General features: G+C 41.9%; 1 non-coding gene across 1 annotated transcript; it reads right to left on the reverse strand.

Annotated features, from left to right (window-relative positions):
- Positions 1-14290: 14290 nt before the first annotated feature.
- On the reverse strand, positions 14291-14397 carry LOC141626087 (small nucleolar RNA R71). Its single transcript, XR_012535813.1, has one exon. It is a non-coding gene; the product is annotated as a small nucleolar RNA R71 (small nucleolar RNA).
- Positions 14398-15072: the final 675 nt, after the last annotated feature.

The following is a 15072-nucleotide window of genomic DNA, read 5'->3' on the forward strand; positions in this document are numbered from 1 at the left end:
CCCTCTAAACCACATTCGTGATTTCAAAGATTACATGTCTATCAAGGGCATCAAGCCAGAGATGTTATTAATGATCTTTTCTTCATCTCTCGATCCCATTCCCAAACAATGGTTTTACTCTCTAAACCACAAGAAGATCTCTACTTGGGATGATGCGGCCATCGAATTCACTAAAGAATACGCCGATAATGCCGAAATTCAAGTCAACATGCGCACGCTAGAGGTTCCTACCCAAAATGAAAAGGAAGGGTTCACCTACTTCCTAAGTAGGTGGAGGAAGACTAGTACCCAACTTGTTGAGCGTCCAGACGAGGCCGCTGTATGGGTAAAAATACCCTCTCATTTTCATCATGACGTGGCAATTCGCATGATACCCGTCGTTGTGAGTACCAAAAATAATATTTATAATTCCTATTAAAACTAACCTAGGCTAGTGGTAACAGGGTCGAATCACAAGGAGGCGAATGTAATTAAAAGTTGTCTAAAATTAGTCTAAGGTAACAAGTGTGGGGGTTGATTTGATTTGGTCTATAGCTAAAAGCAATAAAGATAATAAACTAAAGAAATATATTAAATCGAATATAAAGAAGGGTACTAGGATGGTCGGTTCACTATAGTTTCGGCGGCAGCAAACTAAGTCGGTCTAAAACAAACACATGAGGCGGGAAAACAAGAGGTCCTCTCGGTCCACTCTTAACAGATAACATCTTTCGATCTCGCTATAAGACCCTAATATCACTAATACTGACTCTCGTCCTGAAAAGTGACTAATAATCTAAACTTTACCTATCTTTCAATCTCAGCATAGTTTAGTCATTTTAAGTGGTGATCTAACAACTGTCCCTATCTCTCGATCTAATGGGTCAGTCATATCCTAAACATTCAACTAGTCGTGTGCACTCGATTCATCGAATAAAGAATTAAAACAATTAAAACGAAGGTAATACCTCACGTGGTCAGTCGATCGACCAGGTATGGCAGTCGATCGACTGACACGCGATTCAGGCCATGTTAATTCTAAGCCGCCTAATCTATAGTTCCCCTACATCCTAGCACAAGCAATTTAGCTACTCATACTGAAATTAAAGGCAACAATAAAATCGGCTAAATAAACTACAAAATTTATGATTAATGCGGTAAAATAAACAATTAACATAAGACGGCAATTCGGCTTTGGGGAAACTGATCTAGCAATTCTACAACTACGAATGAATGCAAAATAACTGAATAAAACCAGAGAATACCGTGTGAATTACGAAGGAAAAGAACAAAGCTGAATGCAACAGTGAATTGTATTCAATACCGAAGTAATCCTCGAACCCTAATTAATAAACTCAAACTAAACGGAATTGAAAACTAAATGTAAAACTTAGATAAAAGCTAGATGATTATATCTCTGAACTAGGTTACGTTATATAGCAAAAATCACGTAACTTTTATTTCCAAAACCTAAATACCATGGGCTTCAAGTTTCCCAATCTTTTAATTCTCGTCTGAAGTAGCGTCTTGGTCGATCGACTGCTGGGACCGGTCGATCGACTGGGATGCAGTGTACAGTAGCTTCTGGATCCCGTGGGTTGGTCGATCGACTGCTTTAGCTGGTACTTGACTTCTATAGTCTCGTGGATTTGTCTTTTGGGCCTTGAAATGCGCATCAAGCTCGTTCCTTAAGTGAATACTTCTCGTCAAATGCAATGCAGGATACTCGGGGACGGATTTGGCTCAATTTCCGTTGAATTCTTCACATTTCTGCAATAATGTACAAAAACACGAAAGTAGACGGAAATAGGGGAAATGGTAGCTTAAACTACACAAATGAGCTCTGAAATGCGTGTAAAATGAGGTATAAAACATCATATAAATGACACGCATCAAACTTCCCCAAACCAAATCCTTGCTTGTCCCCAAGCAAGAACTAAACCCGATCTAATGACCTAATGGAACGAGTTCAATGTTAGAGCGAATTGCAACATGCAAAGCCTACACCAATTTAATGCAACTAACAATCAATTAGCAACTATGAATCATGCAACCGAGTTATGAAGTCGTTAAAGACTGCTGAACCGTCAACTATAGAGACTTATCAAATTGGACTCTCATGGGTCGCTCATATCACACATAAGCACATGTGAATATATAAGAGGATAGAAAGAATTCATTTTGTAAAGACTCTCACCTAACTACGACCTATAAGAACATGCCTGCAATATAAAATGAAAGTAATCTCTATGACCGTACATATGCATTCCAACCAACAAAAGACCATGACACATGCCGAGGTATAAATGTGGATATGTGAGGTATGGGTAAGAAGAGGCAAAACATTTATGGAAAAGTGGAGGTACAGGTGATCAAGCTAGTACCAAAACGGAACCATATGACAACATCCTACTTCTTGCTCATAAACAATCGAAACGGTGCTATAGCAAGCACAAAACTCACAATCTCCAGTATAACAGTAATCAACCAACTCCCCATAAAATACTAATGCAACATGGGAGCAAAAATCGCCATAAGATAAGGATTTTGAATTATGCGAATTGATTTTTTTTCGGACCCCAGTCGATCGACCAATGATGGCAGTCGATCGACCGCTTTGAACAGTACAAAACTCTCTTTTTTTTCTTTTTCGAATCATTTCATTTTTTTTTCTTTCTTTTCAACTTCTTTCTTTCCTTCCTTTCATCTTCCCAACAAAATCTCAATAAGAGCAAATGCTACCAAATACTAAGTAACAATCCCAAGAACATAAACTACTAGCTTGACAAGGGCAGGCTAAATGTAGGATGTAGTAATGGGACAAAAAGGATGTTTTTGGCAGTGTGAAGCTTATGGGCAAAACGAATAAAGGGAAACCTCCACCACATGTGTCAACAAACCACAAACCGAATGCATACAGGTATTAAGCAGATCAAGTTCATATTTATGCAAATTTATGTAACATGTCTCATAAGGAGTACTACTCACATCCTAGATAAACTGGTCATGAATGACACCAGTTATAAGCTCTAAATCTCAGAAAATATGATGTAGCTTGCCAAAATTCTAAGTCAAGTCTCAAGTTCAGCAAATAATTAACGAAAACTCGTGGATATGCACTTATACGATTCTACTAATAACATGTCAATTAGTAAGGCCTAGGCATAAACAGGTGAAATTGCAATATCATCATTGATATACTACCGTTCCGACTCGACCTAAATGCTAAAATAAACGTGCATTTTTTTGAATTTTTGAAATTTTTCAATTTTTTTGGAATTTTGTATATATGAGAAATGAAATAAGCAATGCAGAACAAAATGTAAACGTGAATGCAAGCAAATGATATGCGACGCAAAACCCTTCCCCAAACCAAATCGCACAATGTCCCCATTGTGCAAAATCATGTAATGAAGAAAAGGAAAAACGGGAATTTGCGATAAAATAAAGAAATATGACATGAAGTGGAAATCGGGAACTTACAAGACTTTAAGCGCAGCAAAAGGAAACCTCCCCAAACCAGCGTGAGCTAGGAGGTTTCAGTAGCCAGCAGTGCTACCAAAAAGTACCTGAAAAGACAAAAGAACCACGCATAAAATCGAGAAAACAATAATGAAGCGGTAATTATGTGCACAATTAAGAAAAATAGAAGAAATAAATAATTTGACGGAAGATAAAGTGGAGTAGGAAACTCCCTCGATTCCGCAAATCGACCAAACACAGCAGGGGAGAGGTCGTGAACAGGTACAACAGTGCAGGGTGGTCGATCGACCACATCACTCAGTCGATCGACCAAGGTGAAGGGAACAGTAGCTCCTGGAAACAGCAGACCAGTCGATCGACCACATATCCCAGTCGATCGACTGAAAATACTGCTGTAACTTCTGATTTCTTCGTATTTGCTCAATTACTTGAGCTAATGAGGTCTAAAAACCTGTAAATGCACAATAATACGCGCCCAAAATCGCGCAAAACCCAAAGTAAAGTCTAAAGCACTTAAAAATCCTAAATAAAATAATTAAATGCGAAGTCTCGCGCACACAAAAGCAATAAAAAAAAGGTTTAAAAAGCAATAAAAATGTTCGTAAAGCAAGTGATCAACTAATAGTTGCTCAAGAACGGCCACGGTATGGCCCACTTCGTCGGCTTCTGGCTACATGAGGTAGCCTCAACGGTGCTCATCTTCTCAGCTGCACCTTTCTCAACTTCAGCATCCGTGGAGCTCAACGGATCAACAGCTTCGTCATCTCCCCAATCAATGACCTCTTTCGGCTCATCAAAGTCCAAGTCGGACTGTCTCACTTTGGCTGGCTCATCTTCAAGCTCCTCATCAGTGCCATAGCTCAGGCATCCAAGACCGCCTCTTGAAACGATTTGCTCCTTCACAGCTGGAGCGACCCGCGACTCTTCCTTCCCCAAACCAGCTCCTGCAATGTCTAAAACAACAGAATCTTCCTCTTTCTTGCTCCCAGTCTGGGTCAGAGGCGTTATAACAGGAATAGGAATAGAGACAGGCATGTCAGGAAGCACAAAGTATGATTTCTTTTCAGAAACCGTATTACAGGTGACAGGACACATGAGGTCTTTCTTCCTAGCTGTTTGGGCGAAGACAATAGAATGCTTCCCCACTTTGAAGGTCAGGGTCCCAGAACCAACATCAATAACTGCACCAGCAGTGTGCATAAATGGCCTACCTAGAATGATAGGTATGTGGGCATCCTCAGGCATATCAAGGACCACAAAATCTACAGGGAAGAAAAACTTCCCTATTTGCACAGGGATGTCCTCTAGGACTCCTATAGGCTGGAAGGCAGATCGGTCAGCCATGTGAACGGTCATGTTCGTAACTGCAAACCTATTCAGTTTTAACTTTCTAGCAAGACTCAAGGGCATGACGCTAATGCTAGCTCCTAGGTCACATAATGCCTTCTCAATAGAGAAGGTACCTATATTACAAGGAACGGAAAAGCTACCCGGGTCCTCTAGCTTATGGGGTGCAGTGTGAGTCAAATAAGAACATGACTCTTTAGTGAGTGCGACAAAGATGCACCTTTGTTTCAAGTGACCTCTTTTTAGAAAGCAATTGCTTCATGAACTTCATATAAGCAGGCACTTGATTCACTAATTCAAGGAAAGGTACTTGTACGTTAAGACTACGAACAACATTTTCAAATTTATTGAAAGATACTGTTCCTTCGCTTCGGTACTAGTCTCTCGGATAAGGGGTGAAAGAAGTAACTTAGCCCTCTCCTCTAAATCTCGCATGCGCTAAAGATCTGTGGACTTAGGTGGAAGTCCACTACCTTCTCCTTATTGAAGCTTGACCCCTCTTCAGACCGTCTCAAATATGAACCATTGATCGACATTGGGTCGTACTTCGGAGCCGGGACTGACCCATCAGCACTCGGGTCTTGCCCTAATATTTTCGGGACTGTCGTACCCCAAAACAAATGATCCCTCAGGTTGTCGGGCATTGGAGGACGAAATTGTTCAATATCAGCAGCGCCCTCGGTCGATCGACCGGTTAGGTCAGTCGATCGACTGACTTGAACAGGACCAGAAGCTCCTGTAACTCGCACTTCAGTCGATCGACTGGGTGTATCAGTCGATCGACTGATATTCCTGGTAGACGCCTTTTTCTTTCCTTTGTTCGTTCCAGCTTTGTTTTGACTCGGTTCCGGCTTATCTTTTTCAGGGGCATCCTCAATCATAGCAGGCCCTTCCAGGGTAGACCCGCTCCTCAAAGTGATGGCATTAAGGGTCTCCTTTTGATCGGTTTGAGTCGGTAAGTGCCCCGGAGCTCGAGTGGTACTCTTGCTAGCCAATTGAGCAATTTGGCTCTCTAGTAGTTTCATTCCGGCCTCTCTAGCTTGGGACTCCTTTTGCAACATATTCTTCAACTCAGCAAACTCAGAATTTTGGGATTGTTGCTGTTGCGGCATATAGGGAGGTTTTTGATATGGTTGTTGCTTGTGAGGGGGTACATAAGCTTGCTGCTGCTGCTGCTGTGGAGGTTGAGTCGGATTCAGGACATTCTGGCTACTCCACCTCAAGTTGGGATGGACATTCGGCTCATAGTACGTGTTTGTCTGCCTGTAATGTTGAAAGCGGCAAAGACAAGACTCGAAGGACTAGGACAATTTTCGAGACATGTCCCTCGGCTCCACATCTTCTACGCAGACGAAAGGACCATCTGAAACAAAGACTCACATGATACATCCCTCCTTTTGAAGCTCCTCCCAACTCGTATTTGTCAAACCTCGCCGTGAGAGCCTCTAACGCAGACTACGCTGAAGGGGATTCAGCACTCCTCCTCTGATTGCCTCTCGAATTCCCATATTCAGCTTTATGGGTGGCTAGGTCATCAATGATCTTCCACCCCTTAGTCTCTCCCATATTCTCAGCAAATCGGCCATTGGCTGCAGCATCCAAAATAGCCCTCTAATCGTCATACAACCCATTATAGAACTGATTGCAAAGACTCCATTTTTCGAACCCATGGTGCGGTATGGTTCGTACCAATTTATTGAAACGGACCCATGCTTCATGAAAGTTCTCATCCGGCCCTTGTTTAAAGCTCATGATCTGAGCTCTAATGGCATTCGTCTTTGAGGAAGAGAAGTATTTTTTGTAAAATGCCAGGGCTAAGGAATTCCAATCGGTGATCCCATGAGCAGCTCGATCCAGATCTCTGTACCACTCCCTTGCAGCATCACAGAGTGAGAATATAAACATAGTCTCTTTTATCTGGTCCTGGGTCACACCGGTCGGTGGGGGTATAGAGCAACAGTAATCGATAAATATCTCCATATGCTTGGCTGCATCTTCATTTGCAGCTCCCCGAATAGTTCCTCTCAACTAAGTTGATATAGGAAGGCTTTGGTTCGAATTTCCTATCGCTCCGGTAATTCGAACCCCTTGTAAAGATTTTCATTTGTCGGCTCAGAATGACTTGCTATAGTTGCTTCTTGACCATGTTGGAATTTCGGAGAAGTGACTGTCTCTGTTGAAGAAGAAGAAGAAGAGAGATGTAGGTGGATCTTCTTGAACAGAGCGTTCTCGTAGTAACTTGACAGAGTACTCAGCTCTTCCTCTGTCGGCAACACCCTTGATGATCGTCTCAACTCGCGCAAGGATTTCTCAATCTCAGGATTGAACGGTACTAATTCACCACCCTGTGACCTGCGCATAAGAAGAAACTACAAAAAGAATATAAGAAAAGTTTAAGGAACGGATGTCCCTTAAACTAGGAAAGACTAAATAAAAACAACTAAAAATTAGAACAATTGCCTACCCTAAGCAACGGCGCCAAAATTTGATACCGTCGTTGTGAGTACCAAAAATAATATTTATAATTCCTATTAAAACTAACCTAGGCTAGTGGTAACAGGGTCGAACCACAAGGAGGCGAATGTAATTAAAAGTTGTCTAAAATTAGTCTAAGGTAACAAGTGTGGGGGTTGATTTGATTTGGTCTATAGGTAAAAGCAATAAAGATAATAAACTAAAGAAATATATTAAATCGAATACAAAGAAGGGTACTAGGATGGTCGGTTCACTATAGTTTGGTGGCAAAGAAACTAAGTCGGTCTAAAACAAACACATGAGGCGGGAAAACAAGAGGTCCTCTGGGTCCACTCTTAACAGATAAAATCTTTCGATCTCGCTATAAGACCCTAATATCACTAATACTGACTCTCGTCCTGAAAAGTGACTAATAATCTAAACTTTACCTATCTTTCGATCTCAAAGATAGTTTAGTCATTTTAATTGGTGATCTAACAACTGTCCCTATCTCTCGATCTAATGGGTCAGTCATATCCTAAACATTCAACTAGTCGTGTGCACTCGATTCGTCGAATAAAGAATTAAAACAATTAAAATGAAGGTAATACCTCACATGGTCAGTCGATCGACCAGGTATGGCAGTCGATCGACTGACACGCGATTCAGGCCATGTTAATTATACGCCTCCTAATCTATAGTTCCCCTACATCCTAGCACAAGCAATTTAGCTACTCATACTGAAATTAAAGGCAACAATAAAATCGGCTAAATAAACTACATAATTCATGATTAATGCGGTAAAATAAACAATTAACATAAGACGGCAATTCGGCTTTGGGGAAACTGATCTAGCAATTCTACAACTACGAATGAATGCAAAACAACTGAATAAAACCAGAGAATACCGTGTGAATTGCGAAGGAAAAGAACAAAGCTGAATGCAACAGTGAATTGTATTCAATACCGAAGTAATCCTCGAACCCTAATTAATAAACTCAAACTAAACGGAATTGAAAACTGAATGTAAAACTTAGATAAAAGCTAGATGATTATATCTCTGAACTAGGTTACGTTATATAGCAAAAATCACGTAACTTTTATTTCCAAAACCTAAATACCATGGGCTTCAAGTTTCCCAATCTTTTAATTCTCGTCTGAAGTAGCGTCTTGGTCGATCGATTGACTGGGCCGGTCGATCGGGATGCGATGTCTGATAACTTCTCGGATCCGTGGGTTGGTCGATCGACTAAAGTAATCGGGTCGATCGATCGCATTGTAGTACTTGACTTCTATAGTCTCGTGGATTTGTCTTTTGGGCCTTGAAATGCGCATCAAGCTCGTTCCTTAAGTGAATACTTCTCGTCAAATGCAATGCAGGATACTCGGGGATGGATTTAGCTCAATTTCCGTTGAATTCTTCACATTTCTGCAATAATGTACAAAAACACGAAAGTAGACGGAAATAGGGGAAATGGTAGCTTAAACTACACAAATGAGCTCTGAAATGCGTGTAAAATGAGGTATAAAACATCATATAAATGACACGCATCATCGCAATTGGATAAAATAAAGGCACACGGATCAATGACAAGGCAGCAGGTTGCTAGACGCAAGGAAGAACAAGGGGGGATGAACCGAGACATTCAAGTGATACAAAGGCCACGTTTGAATTAAATAACAAACAGCCAGCAGGAACGTTGAAATGGTCAGCAGGAACATTGCAGCGATCAGCAGAAGCTTTGACAAAGTCAGCAACCACATCCTATTTCATAGGAAGCGGGGCGTATGGTTTAGCATATGTAGGGAGCATGTGTAACGACTCAAAGAAGGGCTATAAAAGAACAACAAACATCAGATTCAAGGCATTCATCATTGGCTCCACTCGAAGAAATATCATTCACCACATGAAACAAATAATATCATCTACACACTTAGAAATTAATACATCGTTCATCTCAATTGTACTTAGTCGTTTGGAGATCACTGTTGTACCTCCTGATCATTCCAGTTAGGTTCACCCTCGGATACTATTACTACTAGTGGATCATTGGTGGGATACCATTTCCCCCCGCAGTTTTTCCCACATTTTGGGTTTCCCGCGTCACCATTTTGCTTGTGTCACTTGTCTCTCTTTCTTTTTTGTTTGTCTTTCTTTCGTACTAGTTGTTTACTTTCGTTCTCGCTATGTTCTTATTACCGATCTACTTAAGTCCTTAATATCTTATTTTAATTGGAATAGCCGCATTGACTCACAAATCTATAGTCGGTAAAATCTTACCAAAACAGTTTGGCGCCCACCATGGGACATTGTGGTTAAATCTTGGTTAAAATACCTCTTTTCGAAGTATCCTAACATCTCTATAATTGGTCATGTTAGGATCCAATCAGAACGTATCAGATCCGATGAGTACATCAGTGCAAACTCCAGTAGTAGGGGCGACGCCAGTAACCTCCAGTGTCCCAACAACGGCAGTCCCTACCACCAGAGTGACTGCAGGTCAGGCTCAGTCCCAAGTATCAGCAAAGCCTCCTTACTCCCCTAAAATCACAGATCAGGGAGTAGGGAAGGCTGGCAAATCACCAGTTATTAATCCTGTGCCAAAGCCTAATAAGGATGGGAGTCCGCAGCGCCCAGGATCACCAGGACATCTGATAGGAGCTCATTTCCTAGGAGCATCACAACCGGATCCGGTACAACAGTTGCTCTAAGGGATGACATCCTTGCAACAGGCGGCGACAGGGTTACAAAGAGACAACCAGTCCTTGCAGGAGAAGATAGATGCTGTGTCACCCCTGGGAACGACCCAGCAGATGGAAAGGTCGACACTCGGCCAGGGGAATTCCAGGGAGTACTCAGGGAGGCTACTGCCGCAGAATCTAGTAACCAGGCTCGATATGGATACGCTGCCACCAGGGGAAACCACGCCACCCGAGCAAGCATATCCAACAGGAACGGTGGCCACCCAAGGTACGATCCAACCACCAGGGGTTCCACCACCACCAAGGATGCCACAAACGTACCCCATGGTACTCAATCATGTGGGATTAGGAGCACTGACACCAGATCCCATATCAACAACTAGCAGCACACCCGTGGTACCAGGGAGCAACCCAGGGGAACATTCAGTAAGAAACGCATACCTCGGGATATGCTCCTATATGCCGTATACCCCAGACAATCAGTTCAGGCCTATTGTGAACTCAACACCATTACCTGGAAGCTACATGGTACCTCCTTACATGCCAGGAGGAACACCAAGTTCATATGGGATCTACTCAGTACCCCACAACCAGGGTATGAGGATAGGAAGCCATGTAGAATAACAGTTGCAGGATATCAGGTCCCTACTCAGCAAGGTTCCAGGGTTACCACGTCCCATGGAGGTAGCAACCTCAGAGTGCTATGCGGATTCCCCATTCGTGGACAGCATTACCCTTGTCAGCATGCCAAAGGGGTTCACCACACCAACAATGACATTGTATGATGGAATAGAGGATCCGCTGGAGCACATCAACCCGTACAAACAGAAAATGATGGTGGTTGCAGCAACAGGGCCTGAGAAGGAGGCATGTATGTGCAAAGGATTCAGTTCCACCTTGTCAGGAGCCGCACTCCAGTGGTTCGTTAACCTTACCAACAAATCTATTTCCAGCTTTGCATGGTTAGTGAACGTTTTCAATCAGTAGTTCGCAAGCAGTCGCAAGCGATCTATACCGGATCGTCCAGAGGTTCAAGGAGTCCACCAGGGATTATCTCGCCAGATTCAATGTATAAAAAAATATCTATCTATCCCTAGGTGCGACCCTACAACGGCAGTCAATGCCTTCAGAAGGGGACTGCATCGCGACTCTGATTTGTACAAGGATCTCACCAAGCATCCATGCGCCACCTTTGAGGAAGTCAAGCAAATGGCAGAGGCTACTTATCGCCTAGAGGAGGATGAGGATAGAAGGGACCTGTATGGAACAGAGTTGTCCAGCAGAAAAATCACAACAGAGAAAAAGAATGAAAGAGCCAAACCCTACAGCAAGAACACAGTGAACAAAGTCTCAGGAGAAACAGAGAGCACCGAGGCTCCACCTAAGCTCAGCGAGTATGGGTTCACCACTAGACTTGCTGGGGTAATGAAGGAAATCAGGGAGCTAGGGCAGAGGGCCAGGTGGCTCAAGAAGCCTACCCCCAGGCAGAACGACAGAAGAGATGCCAGGAAAAGGTGTGAATACCACAACGATATTGGCCACAATACAGAAGATTGTATAGTACTATGAAAGGAAGTGAAGCACCTCTATAGTGCTGGATGCTTGGATCACCTGCTCCCTATGGGGGAGAAATCTGGAAAGGTAAATACTGCTGACCAGGCCCAACCATCCCCACCTCCACCTTACTCAAAGGTCGTGAGCGTCATCACAGGGGGGGTCGGAGATATGTGGTCTCACTTATTCAGCAGCAAAGCGCCATGCAACCGAAACTAAAGGATATAAACCAGAGTTCTCACTCAGGGTCAACAAACAGGATCTACCAGCAATCTCATTCGACGAGGCAGACGTACCTGATGAGGCAGATGATGTGACCATAATTGGCGCATATTTAGCCCCCGAATTACCATTGTTTTCATGCTTTTTAGTGCCTATTTGGGTCATTTCTTATCTTTAGTTCTTTGTTTTGCATATTCTTTGAGATTTTGATCCCTTGGTAGGAAAGGAGTAAGAATCTTGCATTTTCATGGCAAAACAAGGCTAAATTGATCATATTCAATGACCAAGCATCAAGGAGAGACAAGACTAGAAGGCCTTTGTACATAGCATAGTAGAAGAGCATTGTTGAGAAAAGGATCCTTGAGTCCCCAAGGAAATCCCCAAGGAATTCATGGAGAAAAGGGAAGAAAAAGAAGAAGGAAAGTTGCTGAACTACAATCCGAACGGATTGTAGAGAATCCGTCCGTCCTCGCCAGTCCGAGCGTCCTCACCAGGAATCCGCTCGGATTCCCCATGCCCAGTCCGAGCGTCTTGTTCCTTGATCCGCTCGGATCGTCCATCCCAGATCCGGCCATCCCGACTCCCAGCCGCACGGATCACAGCACAGCACAGTTTCGTTCTTCAAGCTACGAAATGGAGAAGCCCTTCTCTCGGATAATCCCGGAGGCTCCTTGCTCAACTTAAAAAGTGTAATTACTAGTTTAGCCCTTAGTTAACCCTAATGCATCCTCCCTAATTTTCACTATAAATACCCCATTAGTCTAATTAGAGGAGCATGTTCTTCTTATCAATAATTAGTGTAGTTAATATCAATCAAATCTCTCTTCAATATTGTAATCAAATATTAATCAAGTTTTAATCCAAGTTTTAGTTCTTTAATCTCTCTCTTGTTCTTACTTTATTTTGGGTAATTGAAGATTATTTGGGTTATTATTGGGAGATTGACAACCTCTCAATCTAGGATTCAAGTACTTCTATTATTCTTGCTTTATTATTGGAATCATTAGTAGGTATAATCTCTTAATCCCTTTTTAATTATTGCTAATTATTTTCATTTATTCATCATGTTTCATTATGTTAGTATGATTGACAACCTTTCTAGCATGATCAATATGATAATGAGTGAGTAGTCTCTTAGCTAGGGTTTAATGGGTGATTAGGGAAACCAACATGGGGAATGATTCATGCTTAAATTAATATGCTTTCATATCTTATTTGCTTGCTTGTTTTGATCTTAATACATGCACATGTTATATTTGATGAAATGCTAAGCCTATGAATCCTTGCATTTACTATCATCTTCTATCCTTTCAACTTGACTTGTAAGACATAACCCAACTCGAGTCTTGTTAGACCATGCATGTGTTAAGTAGGGAAGATTAAGTCGACTTGTAGGTGTTGTACAATCCAAGAGATTCGGCTCCGGGACCCAAACTTTCCTAGGATTGTAAGATATAACCCAACTCAATCCATCACAACAATAATTGCTTGCTTATAATTTGAGAACATGTTTGTATGATCATATCCCATGATTCCCCTATGTACCCATGACACCCTAGTGCTTTTAATCAATTGTTTACACCCTTATTTTATTTATCTTGTTAGTTTATTTTCATTGCTATTTTAGTTTAGTAACCTTCTACATCAACCCAATTTGTGACACCCCTAGACACCACTAGTTACAATAGAATCTTCATTTCAATACCCGTCCCTTGGGATCCGACCTTTACTTGCCTCTTTACTAATTGTAGAGTTGTTTGTGAAGTATAAATTGTGTTTTGTATCGACCATTGACCAACGACCACATATGCTTAATTGTGAACACCAAATGGCTCCGATCAAAAATGGCGCCGTTGCCGGGGACGGTGTTTAATTGATTTAAGATTTCTTTTATTGTTTTTAGTTGTGTCTTTCTTCACCTTGGGGAAGTAAAACCCCTCAAGGTTTGTTCTAATTGTTTTTGAGTTGTTTGATATTTTGCATGTCTAGAAGGTTACAAAGAGATTTGTTACCTTTTGACCGTGAAATCGAAAGAACCTTGACGAATAATAGGAGACTTGTTAGGAGGAATTTGGGAGGTGTTGGTGAAGTTGTTCAACCCACTAGTGAGTTTGTCAATCCTTTCGCAATAGAAGGAGAAGAAAACCCATTAAACAATACCACACAAAATCCACCTACAATGCCTAAATTCTCGTCACACTCTATACCCACCGAGGAGGATCTACCAAATGGTACTCCTACCCCACAACATCTTACCGGAAACTTTATTGCCAAGTCCGCCTTCATCCAACTAGTTGAGAGGAGCCAATTCGGGGGAATGCCTAGTGAGGACCCTCATTCTCATATAGAAACATTTTGTGATTATTGTGAAGCTATCTCTCAAACGGGCGTGACTCAAGACCAAATAAGATGGGTCTTATTTCCTTTTTCGTTAATCGGCACCGCAAAGCAATGGTTGAAGGGCCTTGATAAGGCCACCCTTGGAATAGATTCTTGGAAGAAGCTAGCTCTAGCTTTCTACAAAAATTCTACCCAGGAAAAGACCAATATGCTAAGAGCTCAAATTACGGGTTTTAAGCAAAGGGTTGAAGAATCTTTGTATGAAGCTTGGGAGCGGTTCAAAGGTATTTGTCGCTCATGTCCTCACCATGGACTTAGAGAATGGTTTTTAGTGCAACAATTTTGGAATGGTTTATATGAAGATTCAAGGAACATTCTCAATATGGGATCAAATGGAATATTCACCGAAGTTGATGACAATCAAACATGGAACAAGATTGAGGAAATGGCGGTCCATAATTCGCAATATAGTAGGCCTCGCAAGGCTACTAGAGGAGGAAAGTATGAAGTGGACACCGTTACTCAATTGGGTGCTCAACTTAGTGCTCACATTAACACAATCAACTTGAAGTTTGAACAAGCTATGGCTAGACTTGAGGAAAACTCAAAATCAACAAAGCATCATGTCAATGCCATGACGGCATCCTCATCAATCCCAAGCGGGATATGTGAGAATTGTGGAACCTTGGGTCATGACTCAAGCGAATGTAGGGGAACAACCGAACAAGTCAATGCTTTCCAAGCTTACAAAAGTGGTACCCCTTATTCAAATTTTTACAATGAAAACACCAAGTTCCATCCAAATCTCTCATACAAAAGCCAAAATGTCCAAAACCCTCAAACAACATACACTCCACCACCCATGAGAAATCAAAATCAAAGACCCTTTTTCAATCAAAACCAAGGTTACCAAAATCAAAATCCATACAATCACCACAATGACCAAAGTTTTGATGTCCAAAAAGCGGTCCTCCAAATGCAAAAGAATCA

The sequence above is a fragment of the Silene latifolia genome, chromosome X (assembly GCF_048544455.1).
Source record: "Silene latifolia isolate original U9 population chromosome X, ASM4854445v1, whole genome shotgun sequence".
Lineage (NCBI taxonomy): Eukaryota > Viridiplantae > Streptophyta > Magnoliopsida > Caryophyllales > Caryophyllaceae > Silene > Silene latifolia.